Below are 21,453 nucleotides of genomic sequence, written 5' to 3'. Positions count from 1 at the left end.
GAGATTCTATGAGAAGAATCTCGAAAAGAGTGACACTAAGGGGAGATGCCCCCAAGCTATGACAAGACTCAATCCATGGATACATGAGTAGAAAGCAAGAAAGAAGGAAAGCAAAAGTGACTATATAGAAAGCCTGAAGGTACACTGCAAGATGAGGCATTGGGAACAAGAGGTGCCTGTTTACCAAGTTTTCACCTTCTTGGCAAGTTTTTTTTCTTTTTTTTGCTACCATGATGCCTGTTTCCAAGTTTTCATGAATGGCGCTATTTTTGTTTTTCAATTTTTATGTATTTTTTTCATTTTTATGATTTTTTTGCATTTTTGGAATTTTCAATTTTTTTGGTGTTACCAAGGTGCCTATTGCTAGGTTTTCACCAGGGTAACAATTTTTTTCAAGACTTTTTCGGATTTTTAAATTTTTTTCAGGACATATAGATATGTACAGAGAGCTTGTTGAGATTAAATCAACTGTAAAATCGCTTCAAGTGGAGAGTGTTGATAGGCTCTTTAAGCACTTCTCCTTCAGTCATGGAAATTTGATAAGTGCTAGATCCATATACTACAGTGATGATGTATGGACCTAGCCAGTTTAGTATTAACTTTCCCTTTTGCACTCACTATTGTTGATTCTTAGGGTTCTCTCTTAGGACGAGGTCACCCAGCTGGAAGTCAAGTGGCCGAATTCTCTGATTGTAGCTTCATGCCATTCTTTGTTGATATGCTCATAGATGATCACATGCCACTTGTCGTCATTCATCCAGTAACACAAGCTCTTGAAGTTGAGCTATCTTGTAGTCATCATCAATGATAAGGCTTTTCATGGAGATTCTCAAGGTAAGAATCTCAACCTCTATTGGACGCACAGCATCGGCCCCATACACCAACACAAAAGGAGTTGTGCCCATTAGAGTTTTAATGCTTGTCCTATGCCCACAGGGCTGGTTTGAACTAGAGATGCTAGTCTCTCCCTGACTTACTAACTATGTGATGAAGAATTTTGAGGATCGCCTTATTGGATGACTCAACTTGGCCATGACCCTGGGGGTAATAAATGGAAGACCAATGTTGTGTGATCTTGAATTTCTTGCACAGTTCCTTGAGATCTTTATTCTTGAACTTTCCTCCATTGTAAGTAATGATTGAGGATGGTATACCATATCTACAGATGATGTAGCTTTTGATGAAAAGCATTATAGTTTTTCCATTAACAACTATGAGAGGGACTTCCTCTACCCATTTTGTGAAATAATTTGTAGCCGTGATAATGAACTTATGTCCATTGGAAGAGGCTAGGTGATTCTGCCCCACCAAGTCGAAGGCCCATTGTTGAAATGGCCATGTTGTAGTAGAGGGAATTAGCTCTCTAGCTGGAGAATGAATGAGATTCCTATGTAGTTGACACTACTTGCAGGACCTAGCATACTTAACAGCTTCTTCCTCCATTTTAGGCTAGTAGTAACTAGCACGAAGGAGTTTGCGAGCTAGTGTCAGGCCATTGGAATGAGATCCACAAATGCCTTCATCAATGTCAATTACTACGCATTTGGACTCGTCGAATTCTAAACACCTAAGGAGTGTTTCATCAAGACCTCTCCTATACAGATCATCAGTAATAATGACATAATGTGAAGAATTATGGGTTAGGTAACGTTTCTCATTCTGGATCAAACCTTCTGGAATGGTTTGATTATGAAGGTAGGAATAGATGTGATGGTAGCGGGATGATTCTTGTCCTATAATAGAATAGATCATCTTGAAATCAAGTGTGTCATAGGTTGGGTAGTGTAACACTTCCACCAAGAACTCATGTCAGAGATCATTTTCTAGCATTTGTAGCAGGGAGGCCAGAGTGGTCGTGGCATCAGCTGCTTTATTATCTACGCATGGAACTTGTTGAAAGGTGATCTATACAAAATACTTCATCAAGTCATCAACCATGCATTTGCAAGGAATTAGTTTCTCATCCTTTATTTGATACACATCATTTACTTGGTTGATAACAAGCTAAGAGTCACCAAAGATGTCCAACTGATCTACTCTCCATTCAGCTACTATTTTCATACCATTGATCAAAGCTTCATATTTAGCAATGTTATTTGTACAAGGAAGAAAAATCTTGTATGCTTTGGGCAATGAGTATCTCTATGGTGTAATGAAGAGTAATCCAGCACCTGATCCTTTTTGTGTGAAGGACCCACCAAAGAACATAACCCATGTATGGTGTGTGAGTGTCAGAATTGACTCGTCTAGGAAATCAATGTTCATTGGTAGAAAAATTTGTATGGGTGCCTCGACCAGCTGGTCTACAATTGCTTGTCCCTTTATAGCTTTGCATTCAACATATTGGATGTCAAACTCACTTAGTATCATGACCCATTTAGCCAATCTTCCTGTTAGAGCTGCCTTACTGAGCAAGTACTTTAATGGATCTATTTTAGCTACAAGCCGTGTAGTGTGGGCAAGCATGTAGTGTCTCAACTTCTAGGAAGCAAAGACAACTGCCAAGCAAGCTTTCTCAATAATACTGTAGTTTTTCTCATAAGAGACCAATGTTCAGCTCAAGTAATAAATAGCTCTTTCTTTGTTGTCATTGTCTTCCTGAGCCAACAGGATTCCCAAAGAGGTTTCAGTGGCTGAAATGTATAAAAGCAAAGGCTTCCCATGCATAGAAGGCATCAAGATTGGTGGATTGACAAGATATTGTTTGATCTGTGTTAAGCTTTGCTCACAATCCTAGCTCCATTTAAATTTCACACCCTTATGTAAGGTCTTTGTGAAGGGTTGTGATTTATCTGCCAATTATGAAATAAACCTGCGAATAGATTGAAGCCTTCCCTGTAGTCCTCTCATCTGACTGGTGTTCTAAGGTGGTGGCATGTCCCTTATTGCTTGTACTTTTTCTAGATCTACTTCAATTCCTTTTGCAGAAACAATATATCCCAACAATTTCCCCGATGTGACACCAAATGTGCATTTCTTAGGATTGAGTCAAAGATTGAATTTTTCCATACGGTCTAGGATGCAACCCAAATCTTGTAGATGAGTATTGCGTTTGGCACTTTCGACCAAGATATCATCAACGTAGTCCTCCATGGTTCTATGCATCATATCATGGAAAATTGTAGTAACAACCCATTGATATGTAGCACCAGCATTCTTTAAACCAAATGGCATCACATTCCAACAAAAGGTTCCCCATGCACATGTGAAAGCCATTTTCTCTTGGTCTTCTGCCGCAATTTTTATCTGATTGTATCTAGAAAAACCATCCATAAGTGAGTACATCTCATAGCCAGTCATCATGTCTACGATCATATCAATATTAGGGAGTGAAAAGTCATCTTTAGGACATGCCAAGTTACGATCACGGAAGTCTGTACAAACTCTAATAGATTTATCATGCTTCGAACAGGAACAATATTGGATATCCATTTAGCATAATCAATTGCACAGATGAAACTAGCCTTCAGAAGTTTCTCCAATTCAGCTTTGACAAGCAATGCAACGTGAGGGTGCATTTTCTAAAGCTTCTGTTTAACTAGTTTGATGCCTAATGCTATGGACAAGTGATGCATGATAAGATTAGGATCCAATCTTGGCATGTCAGAATATGTCCAAGAAAAAATTATTTTCTTTTCCTTGAAAAAGGCAACAAATTGTTCCTTCTCTTTAGGTGACAGTGATTGCGCTAGATGTACCACATGAGGATGTTCTTTTGTGCTGAGGTTAATTGGTTGCGTCAACTCTATTAATACTAATGATCTCTCCTGAAAGTGATTGGGAAGGACATCAAATATCTCATCCGTAGGTGCCTCAGAGAGGTTTTCAACCCTGATACATCTTTTGTTTTTACTTTTTTGGGATCCGACACTGCCACAATGTGGTTTTCACCATCGGACCTCTTGCATTTTTTCCTTTTAATTATGTGGCTAAGATATTTGATGTTAGCCTTGGTCAGGTTGATACTCTGCTCATTGGTGGAAGACATTACAAGTTTGATAGAATTTAGGTAACAGGCGAAAGCATAGTCATTCTGGAATGTGGGGACTTCGTTAGATGCATTGGGGTTCCAGTCTATAAGCTCAGGATGTGTGAGTGAGAGAGTAGTGGCTGGTTTGATTGCATTCACAATATAGTCATTAAGTGCATGGAGAAACAATTTGAGACCTACGATGACCTCATCCACAGGTGTATTCAAATGCCTTGGAATACTAACGTTAGGAATTGATGACTCTAGGACACTAGTTGGATCAGACCCTCATGACCTAACCCTAGATGTTTCACCCACTTCAATTCAATTTTCGTAGACATGCACTTGGTCAATGTCTTTATCAGTAGTCACTTCTAAAAGATTGTCAAACTTATATTCATGAGAATCGGTGCTACATGGTGAGAGACTATAGAATTCCCCAACAGTGATAGGGACATACTCTCCTTAAGCCTCTGGATTCTTACACAAATACTCAATACGGCATAACTGATTAGATTCTCCCTTTTCTAAATGATATTTGAGTTGCTCAATATTATCCTCAAAAGAATCACTAGTATCATCCACGGTGCTAACACGTGGCATAAAGTCATCTAGCTCAGCAAAGAATTTAGCGAGATCATAAGGAATATGATGAGGGTAGGAATCCTCATCATTTGATTCTTCCTCTTGAGTATCTAACTTAGCTTATGACTCATTTTCAGATGAACTCTCAAGTTTGGGGATGAATTGATTTGATCCCAGATGGAAAGGGACCTTCTTCAACCCTAGGCTAGTTGTATCACTGTTGCTTCGAGCTTTTTCTTTGATAGGATCAATTAGGCCATTGTTATTGCACCCAATAGGGCCAGTTCCCTTGTAACCAAAATGCTTCATAAGCCTAAGACCAGGTCCATACTTCTTAGGAGTGATTTCTCGAGCTTATTTTGTTAGGTCCACTAGAGCCTCTTCTTTGTAAAGCCATGCAGCAATAGCTCTCTTTTCACTTTCATCTTCTAAGGGAATAGTAGCCTTCATGAAAGTGCCATTATACTTGGTCTGAGGTGCCAGCACGAACGGCTTGTTTTCCTCTGAGGGTCTCCCAAAATTTCAAGGGGACTCTGGGAGAGACGTTAATGATAGCACTGGTTCAATGTGGTACTCTCCCATACTAGTTTCTTTCAATTTGAATGACTACTCAATTTGTTTCAACTTATTGTCATGACAATCGGTAGACTCATGATTAGCAGGGATGAAAGTTTTAGCAGCTTTGAACATATTGTAGGTGTACCTAGTAGTGGCTGGAATAGTGACTTCAGAACCATGAAATGTGAATTTGATGCATCGGTAGTATGTGGATGGCACAGTGTGCATCTCATGTATCCATGGCCATCCCAACAGAATGTTGTAGGCTAAGGGAATTTCAAGCACCTGACAGGTGACATCCCTTTTGATAGGACCGATGCGAATTGGTAAAACCACAACACCTAGTGACTTTCGTTCCACTTCATTGTATGCTTTAACAGTGATCTTTCATTGAGGATCAACAGAGTCCTTAGAATAATCCAATTGTCTAAGCAGAGCAGCAGAGACAATATTTAGGCTAGCACCATTGTCAATAAGTACCCGACGAACACATGTCTAGTGGATCATAACCTCAATATGTAGAGGCTGATTGTGTGGGTGATTCAACGATTTGTCATCCTCCTCGAAGAAGGTCATAAGATAAGGTGAGGTCAGGTGACCTATCATAGATTGAAATCGCTCAAGATCAAGATTTTGAGGAACATTTGCCTCAGTGAGGGCTTTGTTAAGAATTTTCCTATGAGCAAGAAAGATTTTAAGTAGCTCAAAGATGGAAATCTGAGCCTTAGTTCATTTCAACTGATTGAGAACACTATAACTGGTTGCAGTCAAGTTCATTGTGTGTTTTTTACCTTTACTGGATGGACCAGCAAGGGCTTTGTCTTTATGTTGTTCAAGATTTGAAGTAAGAGGTGCAGGGCCTTTGAGCACCAACTTTGCATGAGAGCGAGTAACAGTGTTAGCATAGTGTTGTGAAGACAAAAAATCCATCTTATTCAAAGTAGGGCCTCTCAAGACAAATGGTTTCTTGGGTTTTTTGTTATCTTGCTTGCCCTTTATGGTAATAAAGGTGTAGTATTCAGAATCTACAGGTTCAACCATGTGAATGACATTGTCATCATTGGAATATGTATAGTTGACCTTATTGTAGGGTTCTAGTTTCAAAGTCTCTCCTTTTTCATAAGCTAGGAAAGACTCTTTGAACACATTGTGGTTCGAGTTTTTGTTATGTCCATCTACCACAAGATCACTAGCATCAATCATGTCCTGGACTTTATGACACAAGTTTATACGGTTGCTAGTTTTGTGTCCCTTTTTTTGGTGATACTCACAAAATGAGGTCTCATTCCACCATGGTGGACATGGTTGTGGATCATAGGGATGAGGGTTATCTATTGGTGAGATAAGCTTGTGTTGTAGCAATGTTTTGTAAACCACATCCAAAGGTTTTCCCAAAGGTGTATACTCTTGCTTGGGTGATGTTGTCCATGAGTTTCTCGATTTTTTCCCAGATGCCTTATTGTAAGGGGGAGGCTTCTCAGCATTTTTGGCCGCTTTGAGGTAGTCTGTGAGATTAAATGCCATTTTAGCAAGTTTGGGTGTGACATTGTCAACAACCCCATCATGTACAATTTCTTGGTTCTTGTTGACATGTTTGGTTTTATCCCTATTGGAAGTGGAACCTTGTTTTGTGTCTCTCTGAAGACTAAGCTCACCTTTCTTGACCATAAATTCTTCAATACAGATAGCTTGCATAATCATGTCTTCAAAGGTACGTGGACCTTGTAGTTGGACTCTATACTCGAAATCAGGTAAGAGGTTATCAGTGAAAATTTCAAGCTTCTCTGTTTCTGGGATTTTACGAGAATACTTAGTGTATAGTTGTCTCAACCATTGGAGGAAAGTGAGAAAAGGCTCACCAACATTCTGTTTAAGGTTGCATAGATCTTGAATATTGACAGGGTGTTGAATATTATGAGAATATTTTTGAACAAATGAATTGGCAATTTCCTCAAATGTCTTGATACCAGGAGGTAAATGTGAGAACCACTCCAAAGCTTGACCACCTAGGCTTCTAGGGAATAATTGCATGAGGTACATTTGATTATTTATAAACTCCATAGACAAAGCACCAAATTCCTGCAAGTGATCTTGGGGATCAGTAGTACCAAAGTACTTGTCATATTTGGGTAGTTTTGTGCCTCATGGGAAAGGTGGTATGTTTATGCTTTTGTCAAATGGAAATGAACAAAGAGCATCCAATGTGTATGTTTTTGTAGGTTTCTCCTTCTCATGCATCATCTAAGCCAACTGGTCTTGCATAATTTTCAATTATTTTTGGAGTTTGGAGGTCTCAGTTTCTTCTTCAGTTTTGACAATGGTTTCTACATTGAAATGAGAAGGTAACTTTGCTCCCTCTTGGGAAAGTTTGAGAAAATATTTTTCTTTCTCTTCATTGATTAGGATTCCCATGACCTTCTAAAAGCTTTTGTCTCTTCAACATTTTTTTGTTTTTAGGGAGGATTTCCACCTCTTCCTGTTCCTTATCAATGTCATATTCTTTCTCTTTCTCTTTGTCATCCCTAGGTGGTTCTTGATATTGACTATGACTACCATGTTTAGGTTCATGATTAGTCATTATAGGAACGTGTTCAGTTTCTGTATGTTGTGTTTCAAAAGGGTCTATGGAAAAAGGATCATACATTGTATTTGGGAATGTAGGACCTCTTCCTGTCTCAGTATCCTCTTGGTAAAAAGGATTTCTAATTTGTTATAAAATTGGAAAATGTTCATTGAACTCGAGATGACCTGGCAGGTGAGAAAGACTATGAAGATGCCTCACTAGCCAAACTAGATACAAATTGCATAATGAAAGGTAAGTGACCTCTGCCATGATTACGACCCCTAGCATGACCATGTATAAGGTTATCGGGATAAAACACAGTTTCGCTTCTGGTTGTGACAGTCATAGGCAAGGACAAGAAGCTAGAACCTTGACAAAGATTACACTAAGACTGAGTCTCAAAAAGGATAAGATAATAGTAAGAATGTTGTTCACTAAGGCACAAATGATCTGATTTAAAGGCTAGAATAGCCAAATATTATGGCCAATGCGACACAAAGTATGACAAGCATTAAGACAAAGACCAAAAAAATTACTTATGAGATGAGACTAGTCAAGGTGTAAGACACAAGTCTTTAGCAGAGCGAAGTGTCACTATTTCAGGATTGTTTACAAATAAAGAGCAATAAAAGGACACAGAAAAGGACAGCATACAAGTTGCAAATAGCTAAAACAGACCCAAATTGGCAATGCTAACACAAGACCTCGTGCAAAAAACCTTTACAGGTTGCGCGAAAAAGTTTTACAGGCCACACCAAGAAGTTTTTGTCTCACGCGAAGGTCAGTAATAGTAGTTTAATTTCACATGAAGAAGTTCATAGGGCCACGCAAAGACTCATAACATCAATTTAATTTTGCGCAAGAACAAAATAATTTTTTATGAGGACCAGATGATTTTGTGCAAGACCAAAATGATTTCACACGAGAAGGCAGACCAGTTTTACAATAACAACTAATTTTGACAAATTTTGATCATTTCAATAACCAAGCAGATAAACAGGCATGTAAAACAGCAAGCAAGTGATTTCAAGCATGTCTAAAAATAATGAGCAAGGGAAAAAGCAACCTTGCACATGAGCAATCAAGTGACTTAGTACACATTGATTCCTAAGAGAGCTAATTGTGTATGTTTTCAAAAAATTTTGCAATCATGCATACATCCCTAGAAAATAAATGTTGGCCTCTCTAAGGTTTTTAGTAATGTTTTGACTCTGCAACTTTTATGACTCACAAGGGTGACCTCCAATCCTGGTACACCAAGGTTTTAACACAGTCCAAGAACTTAATCTTCAAGAGCTACTTGGGAGATCTAACAACCCACAATGAACCACACCCATGGAGATTTTTTTCACAAGGACATTTATATAGTGGTTGTCACTACCATGTCAAAAATGGCTATTATCGCTTGAGGTTCCGTCAATGCAGTTTTCCCTGTAAAGGGATTGTCTGCTACAATTAACCCTCTCTAAAGATGACCGACTCACAATAGTGTACCACAAGGGGTCTTAGCTTCTAGATTCAAGGTCTTGACACCTTTTCACTTTTATCCCAATCAAAGAAGACAGATTAATCTGACATGCTAAACTAAGAGTATCTCTTAAAGATCTATGATATCAACTCCTAGTGATCTATTAACCTCTCCAGAGAAAGGATGCCTCAATCAATAAGTTGAAGATTCATCTATCGGTGAGATGCTCAAAGTATCCTCCCCACCTACAAGGAATCCATCTTAGACAGGAGTTTCACTAAGAACCCACTCTCTCAAGATTCACAAATAGTGTTCATGGGGGTCTAATTACTATGTGTGTACAGATGTTAATTCCCAAAAGAAAATCTATCCAAAAGTAATCAAAGAGCACAAGGTGGTACACTTAACACTTTAATTAATGTGAGGTGAGTCCAAAGATGTGGAACATTTAACCCCTCACACAAGCCAAAATGAGTCCATAACTCAGAAACTAGTGAGTTCTAGAAAGCACAAAAGAGTTGCCTAGTGGAGAGTTTAACACTTCTTTCCTATAGACCCCTCCCTTTTAACATGGTGCTGATCTTGCAACCATAGGGTGAAATGAGGGGCTAGTCAAATAGCGAGTCCAATAACCCAAGATAGCTAATTAGATCTATCACTAATAACTAAGCCTGCTAGATGAAACTAATAGAGATCACAACCTAGTATCAAATTATGCATGTGTTGTAAAATGAGAACATGGAAGGAAATACACACAAGCTTGACACAAGAGATGTTCATTTTAGCTCAAAATGAAGGTTTATCAATCAAAGAGAATTACCTAGGAATCCTCACAATGCGCTTAGTAGACATTTTACCTATTTTTAGCAACTTTATCACGCCTTTCCAGTTGTTCCGCAAACTGCTGTTATGTTGTTCCAAAAAATTAGAAAACACAGAAAAACTAGGAACTGTGAGCAGTTAGCAGAAAAACCAGAAAAACATGAAAATCAATGCAAAAATAGCCTCTGTCAGCAGAGTCTCGCATGAAATTCCTGCCAGTCTATGCGAAGAAGTTTTATGACCTTTGCGAAATTATATTTGACCTATGCGAAGAAGCAGGTGTCGTGCAAAGTTTTGCGTACTCAGGTGATTTCTTGCGCAATACGTAAAGAATCTTCACACAAAGATTCTAGATCCTCACACGAAAATGAACAATTTCGTGCAAAGATTCTCAAATCTATACAGAATAGTACAGACAAAGAACAAAAAAATGATTTAAAAAATACAGAAAGAGGCCAAAAATTTTGATTTTCTCTCCCCCAAAGTGGGTGCCAGAAATGTATGCATGAATATCCGGCCTCTGCTAACACACACACTTCCACATGGTCATTGTATGCGGATTCATCTCGAAATGAACATTGGATTGTTCATCCAAAAATTAGCCAGCAAGATGACCTGTTACCTTCTATCTAAAGGGAATTGCTTGTTAGATATCCTCAGATTTTAGGTGTTTAAGCAACCAGACCCTCTACAAATGAAAGATTTGAAAGAAAATGCAACTAATCTATATGAGAATGTAGATTAATCTAGAATGGAGTATGCACATTTAATCTAAAAATATGTAAAAGAAAGCTATGCTAAAATGTATGCATATTATGCTAAATGAGATTAAGCTAGAAAATGAATATCTTATGAAAGTAAGAAGCTCAAATGAATGCACAATCCAACAGCAATTCGATGCAACTTCTCATTCAACCTCCCTCAAAATGAAGAGATGAGGGTCTCTTAAATAGACTTTCCTAGAATCCATCAATGGTTGAGATCGATTTCAATCAATGGTCATGATTAAAGGTGAAGTTCAGTCATAAAGGAAGATTCCCAAATTAAAGGGAGTTAACTGATTTAATTTGAGTAGAAAAAAGAGTTAACTGATTTAATTTGAGTAGAATAAAGAGTTAACTGATTTAATTCCTTTTTGATCAATAGTGAACTGAGAATTTCCCTTTTTGAACTGAAGAAGGATTTTGGAGAGATATTTAATTTAATAAAATGAGATATGCTCTCATAATTACCTTTTCTAATTAATTAAATAATCTTTTAATTAATTAGAGACACTTTTCTTATTTAATTAAATAACTCCATTTAATTAATTAGGAATGGATTCCCATTTAATTAAATAGCTTTGTTTAATTAATTAGAAGTAAGTACTCCACTTAATTAAATAATTTTCTTCAATTGCTTAGAAATACCTTTCCCATTTAATTAAATAATTATATTTAATTAATCAAGATAGGCATATTTATTAAATTAAATAAATTTAATTCCATAGTACATTTTCAATTTTTTATAATTTTTTCTTTATTTTTAATAAAAAATTGTTTTAAGGAGAAAATTAGATATTTTTTGCAAAAGCCTACATTTTTGGAAATCTCTCTAAACTCTAAATAGATTTGGTTCTTTGTGTTTTGATTTTAGAATCATATTAGGGCTCAATAATTTGATTTGAAAAAATTAGTCTATTTTGACAAAATGGCTCCCTAGGGCACAAATGAAAAGATATTTTCAAAATTATTACATTCTTAGAAAGCCCTATGATTTTTTATAGGGGTCACTTTTTTTCACTTAAGGTTTTGGATCTAAATTCACATCATATAGGTCCAATCTTCTTGACTAGGTCAAAATCAATTTTTAAAAGTATTTAATGAATAGCTTGCATTTAATTTTTAAAATTGATCAATGCATGATGTGAGCTTTTATTTTGGTTATTTGTCGATTATTTTCATTGTTAAAAATTTATATTTTTAGATCTAACCCTAGTTTTTCATAAGTTGGATATACATTGCATATCTTGTGTTTGCTTATTTTGCTTGTTGCTTCATTTGTTGTGAGCAAGTGTTCAAGCATAAACAAAAGGTACAATAGAGAAAAGATGCATTGCAAGGTTTACCTAGTATTTTTTTGGATCTCTATAACATTTTGAAAGTAAAATAAACTCTCTCATGTGTTTGGCTTGAGTGCTTTTACATACTTTCATAGATTCACACTTCATTTAGTGCTTTAAAATTGGATCTAGATTTGCTTTCACACATATGTGTTTCACATAGTAATTAGGCCCTATGAATAATATTTGGGAGATCTTGAGAGACTAAGTTGCATATGCTTGCTTTGCATGCAAAGCTCCTCTTGACAATGAATCCCCTTGTTGGTAGGGAAGGATATTTGTTATTATCTCACTATTCTGCTTGGATTTGTACTCAACATTCATTAGTACTTTCTCTTTTGGGATTGCTACTGTTTATTGTTGAATTTTTTCAAAAGTTGGTGAGGTGATTTTAAATAAGTGTGTCAAAGAATCTTTTTTGCTATGTTTGGGTAAGGTGAAGAGGCTAGAGGAGTATGCTCTATTCTCTTTTGGACACATTAGAAACTTGGAACCCTTGAATCCAAACCAAGTCCCCATGTGGTACAACTTTGTGAGTCTTCCTTGATTAGATAGGGTTAAACCATAGTGGACATTTCCTTTATTGGGTCAACCACATGGATGGTACCTCAAGCAGTAATAGGCATTTTTGATGAGGTAGTAGCAACCACTATATAAATGTCCTTATGGAGAAAATCGTCACAGGTGTAGTCTTTTTTTGGGCTGTCAGATCTCCTTAGTATCTTTTATTGATTAAATTCTTAGAATATGTCAAAACCTTGGTGCACCAGGATTGGATTTTTCCCACTCTAGATTGTAAAAGTTGTTGAGTTAAACATTACTAAGAAGCATAGTGCTACCAAATTTTCTCTTCTAAGACTATGTGTGTGATTGGAAAACATTTTGAGAATATACACAACAATGTTTCTAGGGATTAGATTGATGCTATGACACTATTTGTGTTTACGTGCAAGGTTGATTTATCCCTTGATCATTGTTTGAAGACATTTTCTTGAAATCCCTAATTTTTATCTTGCGTGCTTGGTTCATGATTAAAAATCTATCGATACATCTATTTGGACATTTTAAATGAACAAAATCTAAGTTCCTAAGTCAAAACTTTATGATCAAATTTCTTTGTTGTCTTATTATTCCCAATCTCCCTAGGTCAATCACGTTCAGATTGGGCTACTTACCCCATTGTTAGAAGCTTGTTTTCAGCTTGGGTTATTGTTCTTTGACCTCTTGAATTAGTAATCATTGATTTCACAAGAGACCTTGTTTGGAGTTGGTTAGTTAGAGACCATCCTTGTTGAGAAAGATATACCTTTAGATTCTTTGATATTGTGCTTGCAGAGTTTTAGTAATCTCTTGTCCATCCACTTTCATCAAAATTCAATTTTAATTAATTAAAATTTTGGAAAATCATCCTCCTAGTCCATATGTGCTAGGGTATTCACCCAAAGTTGTGGGCACCTCTGTGCTAGTGTTTTTTTATGCCTACTGTAATATTTTATCTTATCATTTCTCTTTTAGACAAGTGAGTGCTTTTACTATCCTAGTTTGGTACCAACATTTCTTAGGGTTATCCTATCAACTGGTACCTTTTCTTTCATGTTGGTTGCAAGTGCTATTACATGTTGCTCAACATTCAAATAAACTCAAATGGTATCAAATTTCACAAAATGACTCTTGGTCTTCTTTCTTCTTCATTCTCTATGTCTGTCTAGTCTCCCATTTCCATTCTTCCTCTTCTTCATGTCTTCTTGATTATTTCCCTCCAATTATCATATAGTCTACCTTCTTATATTCATCCTTTCTCTTCTTCCATGCTTGATTCTTTTTCTTCTAGAACCATGGATCTTGAATATCTATTTAGGGATCCTAATTTGAGCTCAAATGAGCTTGACCTCCTTGAATTTGAAAAGTATTGTTACTACAATAGGTATATGGATGTTAACCTTGTGATAAAAATGATTGAAAAAGGGAAGAAATCAGGCATTCTTACTAGGATCATATGCAAGATCAGATCATAATATCCTTCTTCCAAATATTTTGTATCTTCCAAGTCTTGTGGTCTTCTTTTTTATATGGATTCAAGAATCCATATAAAGAAGAAGACCACCATGAAAAGAGGCCTATGGCTATATGGATTCCAAAGTCTCTCTTGAGAGAGTCTAATGTTGAACAATAATTGAAGTTTACATTCAAACTTCCAAAGAATTCCATTTCATCTTCTTCCAAACGCATTCTTCCATTTCACATGCCTAAACCACAACCTGTTCTATCCAATCACCATATTCCTTCACATATTCCTTCATTCACATTTTCTCCATCATTTCACCACCCTTCAAGTTGTGTGTTGATGTTGATCTTATCTTTATTTCCATCTTCCAATTTCATTCACTTTGCATGAAGCCATATCCTACATTTATGTCTTCCATCTTCCTTTCCCTATCAACATCTTTGAGCATATCATTTTAACTCCTTTGCATGTAAAGGTTTAAACTTTCAAGGAGCATTATGTGAAAATCTTGACTTCTTCCAAAAAAAAAATTAAAAATGAAAAATTTGAAAAAAAAGAGAATTAAAAAAATGAAAATTTTGAAAATATGCCTTGGTGAAAACTTAGTAATCGGACACCTTGGTAGCAAGCATAAACAGAAATAAATTTGTCTGATGGTGAAAACCACTCCCTTGTGGCACCTTGGATAAGTGCCATGATCAAAACTTGACAATTAGGCATCATGATTAGTTCTTCTACATCTTTTATCCATTCCATCTTCTCTCTTTGATCTTAACAATATTGACCTATGAAACAAACATTTGGCTATCTTGTAAGCTATCTTATGATGATCTTGTTTTCATTCCCTTCATGTTTAGGCTTCATATCTATTTTCCCCCATTCATTCTAGTCTTTCGCTATCTTTTTCCAATTTACCCCTTTGGTCTTGATCTAATAAAAAATAGTAAAATGCAATGCTATGAAGCCGCTTGACATGTCGACTCCTTTGGATTGCATCTTTCCCACTTTTACATTATGCTTTCATGAATTATCTTATGCCGGCCTTTCATTTCTTGTCCAAATGTGCTTTACATGAAAATTTTTCCCTAGCTTGGGTATTGTTGAGGAGTTTTCCCTTGAGAATTTATTTCCTTTCTTCTCCTTTATTCTCTTGTCTTTCATTTCTTCTGCCAGTTTGCTAATCACTCTTGCCCTCCACCTTGCTAGACATTGGGATTCCATGGTATGATCTTTCTTGAGAGTGTGATGCTCATTCTATCTAGGGGCATCCTTGGTATATATTTATTGATCCTAAATAAATGCAAAAAAATTATATATTTAAAAAATCCAAAAAAATGATAATATACTGTCAAAATTCTAAAAATTGGAAAATGTCCTAAAAAACTAATCATCTTAGTGAAAACCTAGCAATAAATTCTTTGATGTATCTTCAAAAAAAATTATATATTGCAAAAAAATAAAAAATGGTGAAAACTTGGAAATGAGCACTACTTGAGTGCTTTGCACCCTTGTTTCTTAGCATGTGTCCACAAAGCTTAGCCTTTCTCCATCATGCCCTATCCTTGTTGCCTTGGTTTGGAATTGCTCTTGTCTAGGGGGCATAACTGTGTTAGCTTTGGTCTCTTGGCTGCGTTAGTCTTTAGGAAACCTTGCAAATGGTACTTTTCAACACCATTCCAATTGTATTTTTCAATATGACCTTTGACATCAGGTGTTTTTTAACACTTATCAGTTTGGTCTTACCTAGTTTGGTCATGCGATCTTACCTGCTTGCAATAATTTGATCCTTATCCTCGAAACTCAATATTAGCTAACACACAAATTATTTTTTTAATGCTTGACTTATGTCATGACCTTTTCTTTGTGTGCTAACTATTATTAATTTTTGTTGAGTGTCCTTGTCTGATAAGTCTCTCTCGGATGCATAACTAGAGGACTTTGGGCATGGGGCATGTTTGTATTTGTTTTCTACTTGTGAGTTTGGTCTTGAAACTCTAGAGTGTCTCTTGTTGTCCTCTTGAAACACTTAGGATATTTGAGGAATCATCTTTGACTGCTTTTGCACAACTATTCTTATGGTCATCTTGGCATCTATGCCTTGATGTGAGCATGGTTTTGCTACATTAAATTTGGTAAGCTAAAATTAAAGTCATCTTGACCTTTATGCCATTGATACTTATGTTAGAATCTTTCCACATTCCAATCCGATATAAATCACATTCATATATTCATAGTTGCATTTGTGACTACTAATGGTTGTGTGATTTTAGGATGTCCATTAATAATATCCCAATGATGAAAATAAGTTCTTTTTACATTCTCTAATGAATGATGAACACAAAATCCTATGTTACAGTTGCTCTTTTGCAAGTACACCATTACATTTTCCTGTAGCTTGCATTATTAGATTTCATGTTAGTTTTCATTTTTAGGCTACATTTTTAGTTTGAGAGGGTTTTCCCTTCATCTTTCTTGTGGACTTTTAATCAACTGTGGTCATGTTTTGATCTTCATTTCCTTATCTTCTTTCGTGATCTCAATCAAAATTTTATATCTTAAACAGTTGATTGATTTTGGAGCATTCTCTTTCTTAGGAAAATTTTCTTTTCTTCTTTCTATTTCTTTTTGTCTCTTCCAAATTTCTATCTTCCATTTTCTTTTACCCCACTTCTTTTCTTCTAATTCATCTTGGGGCATCATATTTCATGTTTAATGATCTACCTTGGCTCTATGATTCTTATATCTTTCATCTTACATCAAGAACTTTATCTTTTGTTTGATTTGATCAAATTTATCAATTTTTTGTTTCTCCTCTCTCTCATTTTGATTTCGATCACGAGGAGGTAGTGCCTATCAACTTCAATCCTTGATTTAGTTTTATCAATTTTATCCTTGACTTTTTTAATTCAAAATTTTTTCGTATTCTTTGTCCTAATGTGTTCCCAAATCGACCACACATCTGAGTTATTTTATGATCCTAGATCAATCTCACACTTTAATTTCCTTCTTTGACTATATGTGTTCTCAAATCGATCACACATTAGTCAAAGAGGGGAAAATGTATGCACCCTAAAATGGTCACCTAGACTATAGGCCCTCATTATTCAATTTATCAATTTATCAAATTTCTCGAATCAATGTTTTGTAATATTTTTATTAAATCAATTAAAATCAATTTTCTTGATCAAATTTGATTAGTTATTTTCCTAAGGTTGATCATTTTATCCTAAGACTTATTTAATTAAATGAAAATCTCCTCTTTTAATTAAATAAAATAAGTGCCCATTTAATTTCAAAAAACCTCTCTTTTAGTTAAATAATTCATCCACATTTAATTAATTAAGAGAAAACCCCCTCTTTTAATTTAATTAAATATTTCCTATTTAATTAAAAGAACTTGCTCCCTTTTAATTAAATAAATCCCAATAAAAAAGGAAATGAAACAAATGAAAATTAAATAAATTCTTTTTTTCCTTCCCACATTTAATTTTCCTCCTCTTTTCTCACTAGTGGAATTTTGTCTCACATGCATCAAACTCTATTATCCCATATTGGATGTGAGAAGCTTCCTACTTCCAAATTTTTATTTATAAGGGAGAGCCCTCTCCTCATTTTTTACATCCATTATTATGCTATTGTTATGCTGCAAGTTTGGAGAGTGATTTTTGAAGGAGGAGATTGAATACTCAAGCTTTTTTCTGGAGAACTTCTATCTTCTTGTCTTCTTCTCTCATGCATCCATGGCTTTCATCATGAGGTTTCATCCTTGCATTTGCATATTAGCTTAGATCCATATTTATTTTCATAGATTAATATTGCATTGTTAATTCCTTTCATAGATTGGATTTTCTTTCTTGCATTGCTTAGCATTGTTATCATTTACATTAGCTTGCATCTTCATTTACATCCATAATTTTATCCTTGAATCTCTTGTTTCATGGTGTACTTGCATAGGCACAAACAAGGTCAAACTGAGGGCCTCCATTACAAACCCTTTCACTCCATGAATAGAGAGCTATGAGCCACCATTCGAGACCTCATTTTTGAGCAATCTTGGATATAATGACTCATAGAAGTGTGCTCACATTTTAGGCATACAGAGTCTTACTCTAAAAGATAGAGATTGTCATCTTGCTTAACTGACATTATTTGCAAGTCACATTATTAGGTTTCTTCATCTTTGGAAAATCTAAGACTCTCTTAATCTTACTAATACTAACCAAGTTGTCAAAATTTTCTTGACATAATCTTTTGTGTCATGGTCACACATCATCAAATTGCATAACAAGACAAGTGGCTTCACTCATGTCAACATAAAATAGATTACCTCTTGTTTGATCACCACATGTAATGAGTTCATCATCAGCATCATAGATCTTGGCCTTCTCATTTCCAAATTCAACTTTAGATCCTAAACTATTCAATTATGACACACTCAGTAGATTATAGTCAAGTCCTTTCAAATAGTAAGCATTATCACACATGATCTTTTCTATCAATCTTATTGATCCTTTTCCTTTTATTAGACAGGGTGCATCATTACCAAATCTAACACTATTTCTATTATAATTCTCAAGGGATTTGAACTTACTTTTGTCACCAATCATGTGATGTGAACATCGACTATCAATGATCCATCTGTCACTTTTTCTAACATAAGATGCTAATGCAATTGCCCCATCTTCATAAAAACATAGGAAACTTCATCATCATGATCATCTGATTCTTCATTAGATTCATTTTCAACAATATAGCAAGCTTTCTTTCTTTCCTTTGTCTTTATAGTCTTTGCTACTCTCATCTCTTTTACTTTTGTATTTGTCTCCATTTATATTTTTTGACTTCTCAGAACATCTTGCTACAATTTTTCTAACCTCATTATAGTTAAAACATGTAATTGGTAACTTACCTTTATATTTTCCTTTTCCTCTATGAAATCTCCTAGCCAATAGTGCTTCAAGGTCTTCTAGATCTTCATCATTTGTATCACTGTCACTAGCAACATGTTTGACCTTTTTCTTTTTCTTATCTTTAGGATCTTTCAATGTTAGTTTACCTTTGAAATTAGATTCAACATTCTTAGTCTTTAAATTATCACAATTTGAAAGCTCAAAAGTAGTGAGTCTACCAACCAGTCCTTCAAGGGTCAGACCATTACCAGGAGTACACCTTAGTAATTGTATAGTAGAGACTCCAATAGCATAGATAGGAAGTAGGATTCTTAATACTTTTCTAATCATAATCTCATCTTTAATCTTTCCATTTGATCCTTTAATTTCATTTACCACATCTTTGACTCTTGCACAATGTTGAACTATAGTTTATATTAGAAGTAGTAGTCCATATCCAACAATTAAAATATGTATCTTTTTCAAATAAACTTAACCATTCAAGCAAAGTAAATAGAAATCACAATAAAATGTACATAGATAATTACACCATATATGTTGAATAGGGAAACCATTGATCAAAGGGAAAACCCCGGTGGGAATGATGCCCAAAAGATGATGTACTAATATAAATATTCCTTGTTAGAGGATGGACCCTATAAGGAGTCTATTAAAAAAGTTAGTACAATGAGTCCTTGTTAGAATATTTTGAATCACTATTAGGAGATTCAAACCATCTTAGGAGTTGTAGTACAATGTATGCAAGAAAAGAGCCCACTATCCAAACATGAAATTTCAACTACAAGAAGAGCTCACTATTCAAACAAGTAATTTACTATTACATTCCTCTTTCCTTTGTTCTATCAACTGAACTAATCATTGTTAGACCTTTTAAACTAGGTCATGAACCTCAAATCCAAATACCAAATCTTGATCACTCAATAAAACCTTTGCAATGAAATTTCCTTCACTTATGCACTTTTCTACTCAACTTTGCATTCTGCACTCTCTCCTACTTATAGTTAATCATCAAAACATATCATTCCTTGCCATGATAAAGTAAAATTTTCATCCTTTATAATGAGTCCATAAAACAATTCCCTACACCAACTATTAGACCTTATTAATTAATTATTATAAGACCTTATTAAGAACATGTTACACTTAGTGATAACATTAATCTTCTTCCTTACAACTTGAATAAATATTTGTACATGTAGTATTATGATGAGTGAGCTTAGCCACATCATCACCAAAATCTCTTCTTCATGTCCTCAACCTTGAATCTTAGAATAACAACTCTGCTAAGAGATATAACAAGTTTACTAGAACATGCCTCTGTAAACTCTATCTCAGAACAGACATCAACAAAACTTACATAACTTCTTCTAGACTTATCCTTTCTTCTTCTAATGTTAATTGCATATACTAGATACTCAAAAGTATCTCCCATTTGGACAATGTAAATACTCAACTAGCCATCCATACCAACTTGATCTTTCTGTTGTTCTTCTTTCAGATACCACAAAAGATTGCTATGTTGACATCAATTAAAAACTTAGTCACAAATGCAACATATCATCATAGTAAAATATCTATAATACTCCCCCATAGGAATATCATCACCATTCATTCTTGCAACAAATCTTCTAACAATCTCCCCCTTTGGCATTGATGGAAACATAGATGAAAAACATCTAGTTCCAAGAATACCAACAAAAGATTATTAATCTCCTTTTTAAAATCCTCTTTGTCAATCATTATCACCTATTGATATACCTCAATGTGCTTTCTATCAAACTATCATTCCATATTGTGGTTATGCCAAACATAGTATACTCATGCCAAACATCTTATTCAGCATAATGTTTCTCATGCAATATTCTCCCCCATTAACATCAATGTTAAAGGTTTCAACAACCAACATCTCTGCATGAAACTCTACAACAACTAATACTTACGTAGCTCGAGTGTCAAAAAAAATTGTTCAAAACAACATCCAACAAGAGTTTTAGATGACTTTGTCCATCACAAATAATCCCCATACAAGAAGCATCAGCATTTAGTCCAAAAAAACAATGTTTCTCTGTTACCCTAGACTAATGCACTCTTGTATCTTCTAATTTGATGTAGGAAGGGGTATAACCCCAAGCATACCTCAAAAATACTCAAGAGTCTCTTTGGGAAGAGGCTTAGTGGATATATCTACAATCTCCTCTTTAGTGCTTACATAATCCAATCTAATTTCCTTATCTACAACTTTATCTCTCAACATGTGATACTTAATAGAAATGTTCTTGGTCTTAGAATGCAACACTAGATTCTTAGACATATTTATATTGCTTGTGTTTTCACAATGTATGACACTAGGTTCACTCATTTCTATCCTTATATCCTTTAGCATATGCTTCATTCAAATAACTTAATTGCAATTGTTTGCTACTACAATATACTCTACTTCCATTGGACTTTGTGATGTACAATCCTACTTT

The sequence above is a fragment of the Cupressus sempervirens genome, chromosome 5 (genome assembly GCF_028749045.1).
Source record: "Cupressus sempervirens isolate cs-2001-9-10 chromosome 5, ASM2874904v1, whole genome shotgun sequence".
Lineage (NCBI taxonomy): Eukaryota > Viridiplantae > Streptophyta > Pinopsida > Cupressales > Cupressaceae > Cupressus > Cupressus sempervirens.
The sequence above is the reverse complement of the archived record's forward strand: the minus strand, read 5'-3'. Positions refer to the sequence as shown.